Consider the following 22,099-nt stretch of genomic DNA (forward strand, 5'->3'; position numbering starts at 1 on the left):
TTTGAGAGAAAAGTTGCACCCTTTCGACTCGTACACTCTCTTCTTTGTGTGGCACCGTTAGTCCCTCTCTTTCTCTCTATCACACCCTCTCATCCGTCCTTTCGACTACCCCCACGGATCGTACCCTTCTCCGCGCCCAAACTCGCGTCCTCCTCCGTCCCCCTCCCCCGAAACGCCGTCGAAAGCCGTCAGCATATTGCGCATGCATAATTTAACGTGTTCAAACAAATAACAAAGTTTTCGCATGCTGATGAGAACGCCACCGCGTCCGGATTTCGACTGCCACCGACTGGCAGTGACATATTTTCATTTGACACGCGGAGAAAGGGGCGGGCTCGACTAGCGGCCGAGAAATTCCGCAAATCTACGCGGCACGATCGATCTCTCTTTTTTTTTTCACGTTCAAACGCGCCGGGCCATGAATACTCGGAAATAACCCGTGAAAAATAACAGACTGAACAACGAGCGACAAGCCGAGGCAAAGAATTTTGCATCGAATCGCGTCTCAATCAATAATAATTTGCATATGTTCGCCTAATTCCACGAAGAATGGACAAACTAGGAGATTCGAGGCGCCGAAAGATATGTGAATTGCACGGAGCATAATTATTAGAGAGGCCATTGAGTCCAGCCATCAGGAATGTACTTCCGGTCGAGGGACGCGATAACCGTTTACAGGCCTTGCGTGATCGTCGAGGCCCCCTTTCTTCTTTTTTCAACCATCAACCGCAGAAAGATGTACGGGGGTATGCCGTAAAAAGATGGCGCGACTTCGGCGAGTATCTCGGCTTTGCGTGTTCTGTGCGAGAGACAAAACACAGCCAATAAAGAACAACCCCAACCCCTCGGCGTGATACGGCCGTACCTCTCGGATATATTACTGGAAGAAATATCAATGGTAAAAAAAATGCAGATGGACGCAGATTTTATGTTCGCTTGCGAATCACCCGGCGAAACAAAGGATAATTATGCCTTTGAACAGGAACAAATGACGGCTATGGTTGCTAATCTTTCTTTTACTGCCTTTATAATCGTCGGGGTAGCGCCGCGGTTAAAGTGTTCAATTCCCGTGCCGCCCGCACGTAACCCGCAATTTGCTTTTATCGCGAGATGTTTTAAAGATAAACACGTAATGCTGTTTTAAAGACCATTGTAAAAGTCCGACGATATAATTGGCGTGGCTCGCAGAGCGGCCACGCCGCTTGCGCTCTCGCAAAATTTCTAATTCACTTTGCAAATGGTAACGCGGGAAAAAAAAATCTTGCCGATCGCTCAACGTCTCGACAACGGGGGATCCGAGTTTCCCACGTTCTCCTTTCCCCCCTCCCCGTAGGAAGGCGAAGTTTACGGTAAACGAGCCTCGTGCCTTGTAATTATTTACGTTATTCTCGCGATACGATCTCGGAGCGCGGCTTATGAACTCATCGCTCGTGACTTTGCTCTATTCCCTTTAATGGAAAAGCGTGTCTCATGTTGCACGTTCAGTTGACTAAAGCGTTATTAACTTCCAAAGTAAACTCACTCTTTTCCTCGTGGCACATTTTTGCACATAGTCGGATCGTTACATAATGCTCGATGAAAAGCTAAGCTCCTACATACGTATGCGAGTATATACGCCCGGTCCGGCTGGCAATTTGCCTTTGCATACCGTGGTCTCACTCGAAGTATGAATAATAATGACCCTGGATATGTGAATTACGAGGCGATTATCTACGACGGGCGGACGGGATGGAGGCACAGCCCGCCCGTTGGTTATTGCACTCTAGCGTATAGCGATGTCGGGAATCGATTCTATAATACGACTCGGAATAATAACAGAGATATACCAGATATATTTTCCTAACTCCGACGCTGCCGTCTATGTATGTCTCCTGCTCGTCTCCTGCAGTTGATGGATAAATAAGTGACGACAGGATTGACATAATTTTTCCATTACATAACGGCTTGAAGTATATATTTTTGTATAATTAAAATACGTTAACATAATCTTTTAATATTTGAATATAACAATTTAATATATCGAATAATTAATTTAGAAATGCAAAATGATATTTATTAAAACGATATAAAATGAATAATTAAAAGTTGTACTAATATTCTATATTACCAAGATTTAAGTAACTTACGTTGATTCTAATTATCAAGGATCAGATGATATCAAATTAAATATGTAAATTATTAAAGAATGTTATCTTCTTTAAGCTGTATATTCTATCGGGATATTCGGGGTGGGAAAGGGTGGAAAGTTAGTACAAAGCTTCTCCACAAACGGCGCCACCTGACGGAGCAATCCCTTCGAAGAAAATATTAAAATTTTTAAGGGCTGCTTATACCGATAAATGTAATTTTTTTAATTAGACTAAATAAATTAGCAGATATATAATGCATCTATTGGCTTGCGTAATCCTTTAAATTAAAGTAAATAGCTTCCATTTATAATCTTTTCATAAACAATGGCAGAAACAATTTAAAAAATTTTACTTCTTATTCAAAAATATCTTATCTGCCAATATAGAATAAATTCGTTGTATTGATTTATTCCTTTCCAATTTCTATGTAATATTTTCATATTTCATAAAACACGATCTCGCATTGACAACCTAGATCCCTTGTTGTTTTGGCGAATTTCGCATGCAGATTGACGTAAAGCATATATGCATACGGGAAATAACTCGCATGCGGTAAAGAACAATACATTTTATTTTAAAAATGCGAGAATATTCTATCATAATCTGAGACTAAACTTATCTTAAAGCCTTAAAGCTATTAACACAAATAATTAAAAAAAAATCAAGTTTGTTTTATCATACGATAATATTATGTTCGCGATAGTTTTGAGATGTAGTTTCATCTTTTGGATGCAAAATACGCAAACAATTACACATATGATTCATCTTGCTGTACTATACACATGTATATCTGTCGTCCCCACCGTCCGTTTCCAATTGTTTAAGTTTCGTGCTCGCGTTGAGCTCGAGAGGGTAGAAAGTCCAGACAAAAAGGATCCGCGAGTAGATATCCTCACTGTGATTTGTCAAAAACATTCCTCGACCGCAAATTTGAACCGTTTTGCCGTGATGAGTACACGCATATGATGCGGTATACCTTTCGTTTCGTTCAAACGAATGCCAGACAGAGGATAGCACGTGGATTGGAAAGAATAAATTGAGAAATAGTAAGAATATATTTGGCTCGTACAATTTTCATTATTCAGAATAATATTTAGATTTTACGATATCTTACGCATGATATGTGACGCACTTTTAAATATTAATTTATTAATAATTAGTCAATTTTTTAATTAGTATATATATTATATATATAATATATAGCATGGTATTTTTTTTATCCAAAAGTTTATTTTGATATCATCATTCATGCTTGACAAGTAACTGCATGAATAAAAAATTGATGACTTTCGATGTAGATAAGTGCAAGTTTTACATGTTTATGGCTATATAACAATTTCTATACCAGATCATAGAGAATTAAACAAGCACTTTTATCAATTCTAATATTGCCTAAATATCTGTTGATAAATATGAATGATTATATCACAGGAAAAATGTAGCATTTTCTATTTTTTTTTCATCTTTTATCGCTTGATTTTTATTAGACTATAATATTACGATGAAAATATTTCGTGTCAAACGTGTAAAATTGTCTTCCGGATTCTGGCTCCGGATTTCCAGCCATTTTCTGTTTCTAACATAGTTACAGTTGTTGAGAATACAAAGTTCTTATCCATTCGACAACAGTCTATGTAGGTCGAGCTTGAGAGAATCGTCTTTTAATTAACTACTTTTGAAATTAACGCGACAAGGTTGGAAAAACAAAGCCAGGGAAGTCTAAAGGAGAAGCCGTAAATAAGAGCGAAATGGGAAATGAGAATACGTAGAAAACTATTCGTTACTCTCAGTACATCAACTAATGAAAAGATATACACTATACTTTCCAGCGCTAATCTTACAAGAAGAAAGAATTCCGCAGTGAATAAATACTTGCTGCTTAAGAGACACACGTATTGTTCATAAATTATTAAGAAGAAAGAAAATGTATTAATTTATTCTTTTTTCTTGAAAAATTATATTCTTTCGAGAGAGTATATCAATATATCTGTATATGTACGTAGTACGTAAAAGAAGTTGGATTTTATATACGTATAATTGAGCTATTTATTATTTTTTACATACCGTAATATCATAGCAAGCAAACGTCGAGCGCATTGTACCGTATTGCATCGGATGCAGTGAAGACTATCACTTACGCTAAATTTAAAAATCAAGTTAATGGTCAGCGCGTTATTTCCACGAGATGAGCTACGCCCCGTTGCGCCTTCTTGCCACGGAGAAATGGAACGGGAGGGCTCTCCACCCGTTTCGCCATGATTGTAGCAGAATCCTCGGCAAGAAGTAATCTCTTTCTCCCGAGGTACGGTATCTCGCGCCGAGGCGGGATATTTATTTATGGTGATTAATCACGCAAAGCCGGAGACGCGGATCCGAGAGAAGTGCCCAGAACTGAAGGAGGCGCGAAAACGAGCAAACATTAGAAGCGAGACGATAAGACTGACTCGCATAATGCCGCGGCGAATGAACGAAACGCGGCTCTCTTTCTCTTTCTGTTTCTCTCACTCTTGAAACGTCACCCCCGCGCCGTAGTATTTTCTCAGTCGAACAAATCGCGCCCGCTATACTTACTTCCTGACGATTCATTCCCGAGAACATCGTTGCATTCGTTGATCTTTCAACCTTCGTCTGCCTCATTCCTGACAACCGCGAAACGTCCTCCCCGTCCGCACTTTTGTATTGTTCTTTAAGCGGAGTTATTCTTCACTATAATGTTACAGCTGATCGCTAACTAATTTCCAGACCCATATATTAATTATGTGCACGCAGATTTACATTCCTAAACCATTTACATTCGTGAAATACACAAAATATTTTATACACGTTATCTGTCCGGCGATTTTTGTATGTTTACTGTGTAGGGTCAGAGTAGAATTTTCATTATTATAAGCATATAATGATAAAATATTATGTAATATGATGAAATAAAACTATATTCTTGTAGGTAGTGTGCTGAGATTTGCGCACTTTTTACTTTATATTGTTATCTAATTATGTAAATTAAAATTTTATATTAAATTTATTTTTTACAAGTTTTAAAAAATTTTGATAGTGCCGGTCACTAGCGACCACAAAAGCACTATTGAGTGTCAAGCACTGGTCACAGATGACCGTGGCAATTAATGTGTTAACAGTAAATCGTCAATTTGAGAAGCGTGGATTTATATAAAACTATTAATTTATTCTACATAGCACACATAAATATATCTGATTGTGGATGAATTTTTAAGAATCGACGAGTAGCAATTTCTGGGGAAAGAGGTTTAGTCGGAAGATTCGCTTTGAGGTCACTTGATTTTTGCAGAGGTCCGATAGTTAACCAATTGGGGCACGAATCGACGAATAAATCGTTATCCACCTAGAACCGAGTAGAAATAAACGCCGACTCTACGCACAGATCGGAATGTCCGCGACCCGAACTAATGAGCAATTAGTAACAGAGCCGCTTGCTCTGTACGGGAACGAATGTGGCCGCCACATGCCTCACGCTAAACATTGCCGCCCAGCTGCCTATCGTCAAAGATTTATTGTCCGGCTACGTGTGTGTGCTCATTGCAAGAATACGTCCTCGCCAACGCGTATTTTCATAAACCGATGAGATTGTTCGTTTCGCGATACATTTTTTAACGACAATGTACTAAAGCGTTAAACTCGAATAAAACTTATCGTAACGTAAAATTTTAATCATTGTTAAATTGAACTATAGTAGTTACAATGTTATTTTACGACTAACAATTTAACGCTTGATTAAAGATTCTCTTTTATTTTTATTGAACGCAATATAACGCGTACGGTATCTACTTTTTATATTCTTCCTTTTCTTCCACTTTTAATTTTCTTCTACTTTTAATATGTCCTTCCTTTTCTTCTATCTTATTAAAGGAACCTATGTGAAAGGTTTATTTAATTGGCTGTACTTAGTCGTGAATGATAATTCAGTGCGAAATTATCGAAGAAAGTTAATTTGTTTTAATTGGTACATCCTGTTATTATCATATAATGCAGGCGCTTTTATGTCTTTAGTGGCTCTAATCACAGCCATTTACAGTAATTGTCACTTGACGTAAACGAAATTTTTTGCTGAGCATGATAAAACCGTTCTCACATCGATCTGTTTTATAATGGTAAAGTTAATTAAAAATTTACTCCGTGTTTTATCTGAACGGCGCGCTTCCGGTTCTTTTAGCTTTTTCAAGAATATATTTGGCGTCGGAAAATATATATTTCGACAAATTTGGATACGCATAGTTATGAGTCAGTGACGTTACGTAAAATAACCGACTATTCGACGTTGGATTACAACAGGCGAGAATATTCCAAGAGAAATTCGAGCTCGGGCGTTACGGGCTCGGGGATCAGAGAATACAATCACCCGCGCGAAATAATCGTAGATCTCTCGCGCTCGATTTATCGTGAAATTCACAATTTATTTAACCTCGGCCGGCAGATAGAAAAAGAGAGAAAGAGAGAGAGAGAGAGAGAGAGAGGGAGAGGGAGAAAGGGAGATAGGGAGAGAGGAGGCGACTCCTGGAGCTAGGGAAAATCAGAGATTGTGTAGCAAGGGTTAAGAAAATCGATCGTTCGGCAAACACGCGGACGCGCTGCCGTAGCTGCAGGGTTATCGTGCGGAAGGAATGACGGTAATTGCCGGTTTTGTCTTCCGACGAGGCGACGCTAGACGCCCTTTAGACGTTATGAAGCGGCGGCGGCGACCGACGCTGCCGCGTCTTTCACATCGGGATTTGACTTCGTCGTCGTCGTCGTCTTCGACGGCATTCGGTTCCGTAATATTAAGGCACAGTCTGGGGACGATGACAAGGACGTGTCACCTCGTGTTCACTGGCGCATGGCACAATTTTACTCGAAGAGCGTCAAGTAATTCTTTATTAAGTACGAACGAATAATTCACGCCGCGAGGCGAGCCGAGGTAGATACGCGTAAAGAGCCAAATGAAAATTGCATCCTTCTGAACAAAATGAGTACGATCTTAACCAACACTAAATGTTGAAATAATTTCTCGTCGTATTTTGATAAATTTTAAACATCGCTTGTCATTTTTTTATAATAAAACTTTAACAATAACGTGTAAACAGGAGAAAAAGAAAATTTTAATTAAGCACTTCTTGACAGTTAAGTATCGTATTAACGTTTTAATGTTAATTGTTGATATTACTAGAATATACGGATTAGTATGAATCAAAGATGCTAATGAAAATTACGGTATGATGCACATGTCGCGTGAATTCAGGCAAAATGACATTTAGATTTCGTTGATTAAACGTACAAAGGGATGGAGTCTTCTTGCTCCTCAGGCCATTTACAGGGCGAGGCGGACGGTGTCCTGCACCTGACGTCGTGAGGATGGACAAAAGGGGTGGGCTAGAGGTGGTACAAGCGTCAGGAAAGAGCCGAACAAGGAGAGGAAGGTCGGGCTAATTGGATGTCGGAGGCGCAATCTTGTGGTCTCCATTTGTCATTCGGTAGCGCTAGAAACGCGTCCCCCCCGTTACCGTTGGTCCACCTTGTGCTTCTCTATCTTTCGCTTTATCTCCATTTTTCCTCGCCCTTTCCACGCCCTTTCCACGCAAGCTTCTCTTTCTCGCTTTGACTCACGCGGAATCTATCTTTGAATTCGACGGTCGCGCCGCTCCGCATGGACGTTGGCTGGATATTACGAGAATTCTGGAGCACCTTCGAACCTTCCTGGAATTCGATCCACGTATCCCGGAGGTCGCGCCAAAAATCCCACGACTGCTGCCGATCCCCCTTCTTGTCGGCGCGCACCCGGCGCACCCCTAGTACGAGTACGAGTTACCCCGATTGGGATTCGAGAGATACGATCGATTAACAATCCAGAATCTGACAAGAAATTCAATGTATAGCCAATTAAACTACATCAAATATAATGGCTAAATTATTTTAAATTTTATTCAGTATACTGTTATATATTGTCATATATATATATATATATATATATATATGCATTTTTTTACTTTTGATAAATTTACTATTTAATGCTAGCCACAATGATTAAATCGAGATATAATTGAAACAATATAAAATAGTCTACTTGTGAACATAAATATAGACATACTTTATTGATGGGCACATGGCGTAGCGATCGACGGTTTGTTCGAATGGTCGCCGGATATTTCAAGAATCTAGACATTGCCTTTGACTTTCCCGGCATTTAATACACACATAACTCATCTCGCAGCAAAGTCCTATGACTCTCGTTATATATGTTCCACGAACTAATTACCGTCAAAATTTACATGAACGCGGAACGAAGCATTAAGGTTGACACAAAGGGTTGTCGCCTCAACCTTCTCGATTATAGATAAATGAACGATAATACGCTTTGGACAATGAAAATATCTCGTAAGACTTGACATTTCTATAAAAAATATAAATGCTGTGAAACTATATAAATGCTATGAAAAGAAATTAATGGACCAATAAAAACGAATTGATTATAGTTAGAAATTTTTATTCGAACAAAAAAAACGGCGTAAATCTGTTCATATCTCTTCATAGTAGACAGAAAAGCAGATTAATGATAATAAGGGCGATAAGAACTGAACTGAAAACATTGTTCCTCTACGAAGTTCCTTTAACTAACTTTTCTCTCGGCATTAATTGCGGCCAATGTCGTAGGAAATACGCGAAATACGCGCGCGACCGCTTTGAGTAACAATCAACGATAATTGTTCCGTTCTCGTAAAGTTGTTCTTAGTGTCATTAAAATTACGTCATAATATGAAGCAAAATAGACGTTTACTTACGCTACAGCTGGCCTTGTAATCAAGCCGCATTAATCGGGAGAGCTAGTTACGTACTTACCTGAAATAAAAAATGCGTTTTATTTAATATTTTTAGTTTCATATATATGTGTATATATAAACTTATATGCAAAAAAGTATTAGATTTTGAAATTGATAGATAAAACCATTTAAAATGATTCGAATTATTCCACGAAAACTGATTTCGAAACCGGTGGTGTTATTTGGTTTGCGCTGCCGGAAAAATCAATATCGAAGTACATATATTCGGTATATTGCATATTAACTACATTGAAATGGTTGCGCGAAATTAATACGCGCATTCCACGTTTAATAAAACAATTTAAAACAATTTAAGTTACTGAAGAAATAATGCGTAAAATATCAATATAATTTTTATTTTTTTAGCAAAATGGTGTATATTTTTATACATATTTTGATAATCGCTAGCGAGATGTAACGTGATGTAGATATGAATGCTGTGAACATGAAAGTGGAAATTTTCCAAATTTCTATGAGTTACAAATTTTTTTCAAAAATCTGTTTTTTTTCTGGATACTGTTATATTCGTTTATCAAATGCTTGCATTTTAATAAATATTAACACGTTCCCAGTTTTTTCGTGTTTCTTCGAGCTATTTCATTAAATAAAAGGACATACATAGAAATAAAACGATAAAACAAAGAATAAAAAAGAGAGACTTTTGTTGTATTTTACATTGAGTGACGATAGCTATGTAATTTCTGTGCGGATTGATTACCATTACATGTGAGAGATAAGGATAATTCGAACATAACAATCGTACAAAGAAATGGCGTATTTAAGGAGGGTAGAGTGTCGAAAGTAGAATTCTTGGTGAGCAATGGCAAGCGCCGATAGCACGGACGGCGTGATCAGTCTTCCATTATGCTCGCGTGAACGAGCCTTTATTATCTAAGGATTTGCTATGAAAGGCGCGAATAGGGTCATTCTTCGATTGCTACTACTTCCAATATTTCCATGGCGGTCCCTAAAGAAAAGTGATCTCCAAGACCATCCTTACAAATCAACCTCTTTGTTCGGAGGACGACTTATCAACGACGATAGACAAGGTTGCGAGAAACTATTTTTTCTCTCTTCGATCGAATACCCGAAACGAAAAGCGTACGCAGACATAAAAGCACTCTGTAACAAATTACGCGATTTGTCTCGACGCAATTTGTCAACGGGAGAAGAAACGAAAAATTGCTCAATTCCTAACCTTTTTCTCCGAAATTCTATTTCTGTTTCCTGTCAAATATTTCTTTTCTCAAGAAGAATGTGATTAATAAAATTGATCGTGAAAATTCTCCAGTTATTAGATAATCAACATCTTGAAATAATATATCGCGCACATTCACCGTCGATCTCAAGAGATTTTTGCAAAGTTTACAATGATAGAAGACGTCGGAAGTTTCACCGAAGTTATATAATTTTTACTCAGAGATCGTGATGTTCCGTATTAGGATCGGTAGGATTATCGGCAGTGGATCAGCAACTAACCGTAAGAATTAAGAACCGCCGTTGAATCGAATTCGTTCTCGAGTTTCCGAGGAGGTACGATAAGACGAGATGGTTTACACGAAGAAGAAAGTCGTCCGCGTCTTTGTGGCTGTGCAAAGCGTGGTCGCGCGCGTGCTAGCCTCGGTTGTCTATCTTAACAGAAGTCGTGCGAGAGATTAAGCTATCTCTGATAAGAGGGACCAGGTGGTGGGACTGGAGGGACTGGCAGCGGCCAAAGAAAGAGAAGTAGGAAGAAGAACTGTAGAAGAAAGGGGGCGAGAACCTTGCCTACGGGTCTGAAATCCGGAATAAGAAGTTCCGGACTGTTCGAGGCTGCGGGCTGTTGGTTAGGTGATAGCGAGAGGGAAGACGAAGAAGATGGGAGGAGCGAAGGGGGAAAAAAGAGTCGAGGGAGAATGAGAGAGGAGACCGAGAGATAAATCGAGAACCCGGGGCGACTAGATAAAAGTCACTAACAAGTAACAAAGGTTTCGTCGTTGGGTTGAGAAGCAAGGGAAGAAAGAGAGAGAAAGGAAGAGAGAGGAAAAAGGTGTGCTACATATTGGTTCTATCGCCTTCCTTCGTCCGTTGGTCCTCTGAGGTTTTTGTTCTCTTCTCTCGGACTCGCGGAAAAGTCCCTCGTAGTCTCTCGCAGGAACCGGCATCCGCCAATTTTGAAGTGCGAGTCTTCGAATTGCAATTGTTTCTAACCAGAACCGATCAACTTTATATGCCACTCAAAAAAACTTTCGAGCTATTATTTGATTGATTATTGGTTATTTAAACTTTGGCATTAATAAAAATATTGGCTCGTATTTCCATTTATCTACATTTATGGACATAACATAAGCACCGAAAATAAAATTGGTCACCATACGTCGTATTAATAATTTAAATAAAATACGATTAATTTGTTCCAATATAAAAACTCTTTTATCTCTATTCAGAAAAAAAGGTATTTGATATACCTTATATAAATGTAATTAGATTATCTCGAGAAAAAATACATAGTAACTAGAAAAATATTACTCTTTTAAAAAATATTTGGAAATATTATATATATATATATATATATATATATCATCTGTACTTTGATACAGGTCATGTATTTACAGTTAATAATTGAATGCAAATAAAGCAAGAAGAAAAATTGTGAAAAGAGAGGGAAAGAGAAAGAGAGAGAGAGAGAGATATGGGGGAGCGAGAGAAAGAGTCATTTGTTATGCGTGACCGGCGGCCACGGGCCAACTGAACTAAAATTGTGGTAAAAACAAGGGCCCGCCCAGCTGGCGGTGTAGAAGGTAGAGAAAGTAACTATAAACTTCGGAGGAAACTCCCGCTTGCGAAGAATAAAAAAGACAGAGTTTTACTTATCGCGCCTCCGACGAAATCGCGAAACTTGTACCCGCGAACTCAGTGACAAAACGCCGCGCAGTTCTTTCCCGTATAATATCTTCCGCTTCCTTTTCTTGTTAGAGATACGCCCGCGTGTCGCTTCAAATATATAATTTACTTTAGTTTGAAACATTTCGCACACGGAAGGCCGCACGTGCTGTAACAGAGTTTACGAAATCTGCTACATCCTTTGCACGATTCCAATTCCATATTTGCACGAAAAACACTTCGTTATAAACGAAAGTTTCGATTGGCTTTCTGCAGATACTGTCGAATTTGAGCATATTACGTTTGTAAATTGCATATAGAAGAATATCAAAATCACAGATTTATAGAACGCTGTTTTTTTCGTTTTACAAATGATTCATTTTTTTACAAGCGAAAGAAAAGATTCAAGAACATATTAATATTATAGCCATAATTATATAAAAAGTTATCTGTTTTATGATCAAAAGCTATAAAGATGTATACAAGAAAGGGAAATTCTGTTCAGTCGCGGTCAACGCCGTAACTCTTCTCCTTTCGGTTCGAAGGTTAAAAACGAGCTCTGAAAGCGCAAGGTCGATGGAGCGACGGTGCTATAAGGATGATATCAACTTAAATTATCTATAACCTGAAAGGTAAGGTGGCTGCCGACCTCCCATCGGCTTCGTAGCCAAGCTCACCTACCTCTCATCTCGCCCGCGCCGATACCCGACCTTGATTGAAAAGCAGATGACGCGGAATAAGGAGTTTTCCGGAGGTCCAAGGAAAATGTCTTCTACCCCCCGAGGCTCTCCAATTTCTCAGAAACGTGGAATTTATTTCATTCCCCAAGGTCTGATGTAGGACGAGGTGAAAAGGAAAAAGGAGATAGAACGGAAGAGGAGACATCCAGAAGCAAGCCTAGGCGATAACCCTCTGCGAAAGACATCTTCCAACCGACGTACATATTTTTATATAATACATACATACATATAAAACATATATATATTTTTGGATGTAACGTAAAATAGATACGACGCGAATTCTGCCGTCATTTTTGGTAAATGTATGTCGAGATTGCGGATTGCGTGTAAAACCTATATGCTCTTTGCACGGTAAATTTCCAATATTTTATACACATCGCTCAATTAATGCGTTATAACGAAGTAGTCATAAAAAAATATTGATATAATTAAAAAACATCTCTTGGACGTTAAAGTGAAATTAATTAATATTGGAAAGTTACGGCTACACGAGCTTTACTTTCCTGGAATGTGTATATGCGCATGCATGTATACGTATATATTGTATCGACGATGCAGAGTTCATGCCAAGTTATTCAGAATGCTGTACATAAAGCTTAAGGCGTGTAAAGGGAGGTATCAATTCCGATAAATTTAACGATTTTCGCAGGAAGTACACGGCTCGCGCGCTGGCGGAAGAATGAGAAGGCCGAAGTAGAACGTAACGAAAGGTCTCCGGGGATTAAATCGATGCTTTACGGTTGCACTGAGGTACTGGAGAACGACGGAGGTGGTTAGTTGCAAATCAAGATTAACGCGTGGTTCGTGTTATGCGTATGTGAAGAAACTCGGGCCGTGTTTCCCGGAAAAAAGGACTGCTCCAGTCACGTAGATTCTTTACGCGAGGAACAACTCACTACTTCTTTTTCGAATTACCGCACGAAGAAGAATCTTCCAACTTGCAAGGAGAAAAAAAAATAAGTGCGAAATAATAGCGGTTTCTATGATCGTGACGAACACAGGTCGATACGAATCGATTCAACCATTTCAATCAATCGATTACATATATTTCCGCTGTTTGATGAAAAAAATAAAAAGGATATATTTATATCTATAAGGGTAGTGTATAAAAGTATAAAGGTAGGGAATACTGTCGCAAAATAATATCTATTCAAAGTAAGTCGCGGCGTGTTAAGACGTAAAGGAAGTAGAATGGTCCCAGTAGAAACGCGTGATACGAAGTAGGTCGCCGAATGGTTGAAGACAACCTGGTGCTACGTCCACGGAATTACAGTGGTGGTTCGCGTTCACCTAAAGGACTACCCTTTCACGGGAATAAACTGGGTGTTGTAAAACCTCAGGGAGCGTCGTGAGGAGGTTAAGAATCCACAACGAAAGGCGAGCACGGGTTACGACTGGCTCAACGTGAGACGTTAGAGGAACGACGCGAGGCAGGGCGTAATGTGGCCCATGTTGGAAGTCGAGACACGCGGTGAACAATCCAGTGTTGATAACCGCACATCGGCGGCGGCATGTTAATGCCTCGCCACACAATCTCGTCCCGCTGCTCCCACCTTTCGCTTTCAGATCACTAGCAATCACTATCTATATTGGTCGACATCCCTTGAATATCAACCTATCGGAAACATGCGGCTGATCTGGAACTATCTCGCCTCTGTGTAACTTCTTTCCACCGCGCGTCATTTTAATAATTATCTGCGCACACATCTCCAAAATTTCTTCATAAATGTTTTATGGAATGATATACAAAATATGTATTCATTTTTTGCCATATAAGACATTATATAATACCTGGATTAATTGGTCACTCGGATAAAATTAATAATTATCGAAATAAGAATTATCATTCTCCCATCCTATATAAGATTAGATATGTGTAAACATCCTTATAAGCGGACTGCGTCGCACTGTTCACATCGAAAGATTGAATTCTTTAAATCGCGCGTAACAGAATTTAGCTTTACGATCGTCTTCGTGGACCCGCTGACCGGAAAACTTTCTGTCGAGGACGTAACGTCCGCGGGCTTTACGAGCCGCGCTCTACCCCTCGAGATTCTTCACGGTGGAACATCGTTCGGGGACGAGGTTCATCGTTGTGCGCTCGTGCGAAGGACGCGTCGTTACTCTTCATCTGCGAAATGACCTTTAATAGCGATGATGGTGAAATATCGCCGTGGAATTTCTTCGGCGCGAGGGTACACGAAGGGATGGCTGGCCTTGGCGCTGTTATTTCGTCGGGCGCTTGACAAACGATTACGCGGGCGCCACTTTCACGAGAACTAAGAAAACACTCTCGCTAAATCATAAGAAGCCATTACCGGAGGCGCGGACGCCGCATATAATACACGGGCATTTGGACGAAGGGCTCGTCTTCAGTCTTTCGTTTTTCGCGGCCCCCCTCTCGCCGCGATTTGTCAAGTTTCAAGGAAGATACCCTCGTGTTTGTCTTCCTCCTTATGCCCCCTTCTTTTTCCACACGCCGAACACTTTTGCTCGATGAATTTTGCAGGAGAAAACAGTCTCGGCGCGACGCGACGCGATGCGATCCGATCCTTCCAGATCCAACATAAAAATTCATGAAACTGGACACCAACATTAACGACTTCCACCCCGCAAGTAGTTTATCAACCGAGATTTATAATATCTTGGGAAAGAAGTTTCGCTTGTACATCGCGAAGTAATCCTGGCGTAAAAACGTTTAATTATCCCGCTACATGCGACTCGGATTGATCTCGACATCGATGCGCGCCACAAAAATAAACAGTGTACGTCAGAAAGCCAAGATTTCGCCGCAGAGGGAAGAATTTCCCGTCACGTTACCGCCGACGAATTTTCGGTGCCCAGGGTTATACGGGTTTAACACGATCTACCGATAATAACGGGGTCGTGGCCTCGTATCCACTCGGTTAGCTCGATGCTCGCGCCGAGTCACGCAACGCTATGTGTCACGCATAAGTACCAAGTATAGCGTGCCCTCGCGACACGACACGGCCCACGACGCCAATTGTCACAACACAGGAGATCCTTAATTATTGTCTTCGGGGGCCGGCCCTCCTCGTTAACGGCGTTGTATCCCTTTCGATGTCGTGCGTGGACGTCGAAAGGAAAAAAAATCCAGGCCATCGTGCATTTCGATGCTGATAGCTCGCGCAAGATAATCGTCCGCCCACCTTTTCACTTTGGCCATGACCGCCATGACCATCCTTCATGCTACATGAGATGCTATTACGGCACGCTTGAAGCTTTCGCGATAGTTTCCTCGATCTCCTTGATAACCTTCCAGCGAGTATACGGCTTACGTTATACGCGTTATACGTAATTCCCTATTCGTGAGTGCATTAAAAGCTGTTCGACCGCCAATGGAAATGCACGCAATTGCAAGATGATTGCCAGTAGGTAATCGCGCGCGGGGCGTATAGCGTGAGCGCCAATTAAACCTCCGGTTAGTTTTAGCTAATGGAGACGACGCTTAGGAATGTTTTATCTCAAAATTAGATGTTTTAACTTGTCAGCCAGAAACGATTAAGAATACAGGGCGGTTTAAGCCCTTAATGAAGTTGGAAGTCTTTGTTTATTCTTTGGATAATTAACAATGTCGTGCATAACTTGCTCGCGCTGCCTGCTGCTCGTCTCAAACCGGATGACTGCATCGGATCTGACACTGACACTGACACTGACACTGACTGCTCCCATCGGGAGCAAGCCCTCCGCAGGCCTTCCTACAGTCGGCTAGAATTGCTTTCCACTTACCTCACTGTATTGGCGAGCCCGAACACAGGCAAGATGTTTAACGCTCGAGTTAATCTGCCGACGTGTGATTTAACCTTCCGGTGAACCGGAGCGTGCACGAGATAGCGACATTTGTGCAACGTGGGAAACCACGGATTTGAGCATCTTGTAGAAATTTATATTGATACTAAAATTATCGTCGTTAAAAATTATATCAAGATCTGTATTATTCAGTATACTTCGCTATAAATGTGCGTAATCGATAATCTTCCCTAAAGTTATATTGCGACTGCTGAAAATTAATAGGATTATCAGAAATAATTATTAAGTTTGAGCAAGTATACATATTTCAGTTAGGCGCATCTCAAATTTATCTACGTCAGATAAAAAAATCTAGAAGAATTTAAAGTATAGTTGCTCGTTATACTACTGATATTCACTTCCTCTTTCTTCGAAAAGAAAACGAAAGTTTACGTGGACGGCGAAATACGAATAAAACATCGGCAACAACATAGCCACGACAGTAACGGCAGTCGCCTGAATATAAAACAAAGATCACTTTGCGATAGCGGACATATGCCTTGGACGAAATGAGCTATAAAAACGTCGTAAAAGAGTACCCGTGAAGTTTTCGTGTTTCAAACTGCAAGCTTTGCTTTGCCAATGCCGACTGCTTGCTCTTTGTGATATTTCATATTTTTCTTTTGCCCGCTTGCAAATAACACACGCTATGCGTGTGAATCCGCCAAAAGAACTTGTTCTTTAAACTGAATACCAACCGTAAATAAATTCGAAGAACGGCGCACGCAAACATTTCGATCTTATCACTTTAAGAAATAATATATTTAAGTATATTGAATTGAAAAATTAAACCATCGTATCTACTAATCTGTGAGATTACTGGGTATATCATATCATATAACGTTGCATAATTCTAAAATAATTAACTAAATTTAATCAGAGAATCTGCAAGTTTTCTAAAATATTGATCTTACGATTTTATTAATAATTTATTCAATAAAATCTTATTTGTATCGTGATACAGTTTTATCTGATGTTATGTAGGTGCAAGGTGTTACGAACTTAAATCGTAATAACGTGAGGGATAAAAGAGATAAAAGTTTGAGGAGCAGGGAGTATCGCGAAATTTATGAGCCATCGCTCCACAGGTCACTGCAGGCGATATTTCGTATTCTCGGCATGCTTTTAACGAACTTCCTTCTCCTTATAAGCGCGTCGTTAATAGACCTAGCAGCTACTAAAAGCGGTCCATGAATACGAATCTTTAGATAAAGACAGAGACCAGGATAGGACAACACGGTTTACGAGCTAAAATATATTATACAGGAGATGATAGACATAAAAGAGGCACTCGGAAGAAAGCAAACCAAAAATATATGTTGAAATATATTTCATCTGACTAAATCCAGAAGAAAGAAAGTGAGAGAGAGAGGGGGAAGGGGAGAAAGAGATAAGAGAGAGAGAGAAAAAGAAAGAAAAATGGCACTTTATTGCACAAAGATGAAAAAAAAATCTTTGTCCCGTGCTAAAGTACCGTACTCGTAAACCGCGGGGAAAAGTACTATTACATATGACAAGCGCAAACACATTTCCGTTTACACTGTAACTTTTGCATTTTCGGGGCAATAAAATGTGATGTAACTAAATTCAACGTTGAAAAGCGGAAACTCTATTTTTGATGTACAGAAAAGAAAATATCGTTAAATAATTATATCAATTTTTTTAAATCTACCTTGTGGTTTAATTTTAAAAATATTGCAGGAAAAAGACCATGAAATGATTAGTGTGACAATATTTATTTCACATGGAATCTATAATCACTGCTAGAATTAAATTTTGATTAGTCATATTCCTTCACATTATCTCTGTTAATTTAATGAAATATATAAATCTGGTCATTTAAATTAGGACATGTGTCAATTTTGCTGAAGATTTTTTGCTAGAAGCAACAAATATAATTTTATTTTTGTCATGATTTTATTAGCACAGTAGTTTCATAAATGGCGCGTTAGATCGACCAGTTGAGAAAAGACAATGAATATTAACGATAATATCATCGCTATTACGAGTCATGTGTTACTCGTGACAATGTGGCAACTAGAATTGTCGAAGCGTGACTCGTCTGCGATTCTGGTTAGCTTACGGAATCGTCGCGTAAGACAGGATGTCACGAGCCAATTCAATGGCTCGTCACGTATCTCTGCGGTTGCAAAGGGACGACTCAGCGACCCAGACATATCACGTTCCGTATTTATAAACGAATACCGTGCGTGTGGTGTATTTTCTAGGAAATGCTATACGAAATCGATCATCGACTCATCTTGACCCACAGTTACCACTTTAGCACAGTAATCGAAGATCATGGTGGCACGTTTTACCGTTAAAATTGACAAATCAATGAGTCACGTTTTACCCTTTGCTCTTCTCGAAGACCGTGCTCTATGATTAGCAAGGATTGTATCGCGCACATACTTATACTTTTCAATCTTCAAGTTGATTGTAAAGAAACGACAAAATTGAATTCATGTGCATACTTGTATAAAGCTTTTACATGGAAATAATAGTCAGATCGTAAAATTTGGTGAAGTTGACTGAAACGTTTGTTACAATAAATTTCAAAGGATTTATGAGACTGTACTGTGAAGTCACTTGAAAAAATCGGTCACGTATGATCAAACACTTGACTCGTTTCTCCTCGTTTGCGTCAAAGATATCAGAGAAAGTATTGAATCAGTAGACAAACAAACACTAAAAGTAGTACTGAGAGATTGAGCCGGCGTACGTATAACCGCTCGCACAAGAGAATCGTTTGATTTTGTTCCGCTGAGAAAGAGGTTTGGCTTAATGGCGTCATCTTAACTCTCGTGTGACAAAATCCCGTGAAAGGTGCTCGAGATGAGAATATAAAACAGAAATATGTAGGGAGCTAGGTCCAAAAGCATATACGATAGATCGAGGGAGGGTAGAGAAAATGGGAAGAAGAGAGATGGAAAAGGTCAAGAGCTACTTTAGACGCGCATGTTCAGTATAATGGGGTTCTTTTGACAAAAAACAGTCGATGGAACAGAGGCTGCGTGTGTAAGCCACTCGAGGAGCGTCGATCTATACGTATGCTTTCTCGCGAGATGCCCTGCAGCGACGATAAAGCTTTATTATTAGTCGTTATCTCATAGAGAGACTGCATAAGAAGAGGCGAAGAGAGTGAGATCATGATACATCGTTAGTACACGGTCTGTGATCTACATATTCTCTATTTACACATCCTCAGGGTCTCCAATGAGTTCATTACGACGAGTATATCATTTTATTGAGATATATGCCGGAATTCTTCGCTACAATTAACCGTTGGATCCAAACTATCCGACAGAGACTTTCTTTATATACACTGCAGATATATAATTATTAAGTTAGATTAAACATTAAAAAAACTAGGTTTAGCTTGTCTTTGAATTGGATAACAATCGATAATCGGCAAATGATTACATTTTATATAACGCCATTTTTCGCTCATAGGAATAAATTTGCAGACTTTTCTTAACTATTTTTGTCCGGTCAAAACTGCAATTACTTCAACCTAAATTTGAAAAAGTCATATAACACCTGACATATTCACAGTATTCCCTAATCAAATTCTATGACGTGAGCGCATTTTTGACTCGCGTAGAACAATACATAGATCATCTCGTACATAATGCAGTACTCTCAGGTAATCGACCGACGAAACTTCGTCCAACGCGGTTTTTCCTTTTCCCTTTCCCCATTTTATACGCGACATAGCCTCTTCGGCGTAGTCGATCCCCAATCTGCGTATAAATATACATACATTCATCCGCGGATTAATGAATATTGATGCACCGAGCGTGCGTCACGCGCGTAGATAACGCGAAAACCAAAAATAACTGCGGCCGGAATGCGCGAGCGCCAAAGAGCCGCCACGTGCGACACGTGGAGCGCGCGCAGAAATGCGTTTCGCGAGAGAGTTTGCGTTGTACGTACACTTTTATCTCTCGGGTGGCGCTTCACGCTCTTTACGTCGCCGCTGCAACCTTTAAAATTGCACGTTGCACGACATGAAAAGAGCAGATTTATTTTCTACCACCGCACACATCGTCCCAACGACCCTTTCGTGTCGGTTGTACCGCCGTGCCTCTGGTCGCTGTACCCTCCCCGCAACCATGCAAACACCGCGCGACCGCAGTTTCCCTGACTTGGTTAAACAATTCTTTCGTTTTTCTCTTCGATAAAAACTCGGCGACGCTGGAAACAGATAATATCTCCCGGGCGTGCCGGTTAAAGCGCGCGAATATTGTTTTCTCAGCCGAGATTTACTGCTGCTACAAAACGTCACTATCGTAGAAAATGCTCTTGTACTCGGTCGAACGCGATGCATTCGAATGTCACATCAGTATTAATATATATGCATAACGCGAATAACGTGAATGTATAACAGAGAGAAAGAAGTAACACATATATAAATATATGTTAAATACGCGGTGCAAACAAAGGATTTTAATTCCGCATTCTTCAAATTTCTCCAGTCTTCAAATCTTTCGTATAGTAAAATGAAACTTTTCAATTTCCGGTTGAAGTTATCTGATATGGTCGTCGCGTACTCGGCAACTCACCTCTTTCAATATCATTTCGTTATTTTCTGCCTTATCGAGCTACGCACGCCGCCGCGCCGGAAAGGATTATGCAACAGCGTATATCCGCGTGCATCGTTCGACGCTAACTTTTTCCCTTACGCCGACTATCTTCATCGTCATTGTGTCGCGCCGTAGGAAATGTCGATGCGTGCGCGGTCACTTTGCACGAAACGTGTCGCCTGACGCACCGCGTGACATCCGGCGACAGAAACGCGGGACCTCGCCCACCTCCATTATCATGTGCGTAACGTGCGAGGGAGAGGAAACATCTTTCTGCGTACAATCACTATCCGGCGTGTCTTGTTCCACGGAACCTTACCTGCCTGCCCGCTGAATAAGCAGCTATTACGTCGCGCAGCCGAAGGGGGTTGGCCCCTCGCTCGCTATTTCCTCCACTTTATGGTCTTCGTCGAGCGGTGTGACTTTCTCGCGGAAGTGGTTTTCGAGTGAACGGTTGCGTATTTTTTTTTAATTTTTTTTTTACGAAAGCGATGAGCATACGTGATGGTGCCCACACGCGCTGTCGTCGCCTTCGTCGTCCATTATTACAACGGCCACCGCGAATGCAGCGTCTATCGCAGCATATTAATTTGACTTGGCTCGGGAGGGTCAGGCGAAGGATGATTCATGAAAGAAGGCGTCACACAAACCGCCCCTTGAGTCACGGAATAGACATGCGTGAATTGTGTGTGCAGGTGTTCGTAGAAGAGTGCCGTAGATGGACTTTAAGATATACGTGTCACGCATAAGATGATTTATTGGAATATTAAATGCAAATCGCTGTAAATGGATTGCCCTGGATTATTTTGGAAAACGCTGAGTATTCTTCGGCTTAATATATCTTCATGCTTTACCTACATTTCGCCGACTTACTTTTAGTCAAATTGGTTGATGCAGCTCGACATAGATAGAAGATCACAATGGCGCAGCGTAATTAAACTCGCGCTTTAACGATTTCAATATGTATTAAAATGCGTAACAGAAACAGGCGATACTCGTTGTATCAACACATTTCGCTTACTTCCTGCGTGTCAACCCTGTCCAGGGCGCGTGTGAGTATTTTCATAAAAGCGCTGTCAGTCATCATTAGCGACGTGGCGGCCAATATCGCGACGCTATTGTAGCCTCGTTTAAGCAATTGTTTATTA

General features: G+C 40.2%; 1 protein-coding gene across 8 annotated transcripts in view; it reads right to left on the bottom strand.

Annotated features, from left to right (window-relative positions):
- Positions 1-22,099, bottom strand: part of Ten-m (teneurin transmembrane protein Ten-m) — a 514,620-nt gene that overhangs the window by 414,766 nt on the left and 77,755 nt on the right. The gene's annotated exons all lie outside the window — the stretch shown is intronic.

Source organism: Temnothorax americanus, unplaced genomic scaffold (genome assembly GCF_048541705.1).
Source record: "Temnothorax americanus isolate GAGA-0224 unplaced genomic scaffold, ASM4854170v1 Scaffold13, whole genome shotgun sequence".
NCBI lineage: Eukaryota > Metazoa > Arthropoda > Insecta > Hymenoptera > Formicidae > Temnothorax > Temnothorax americanus.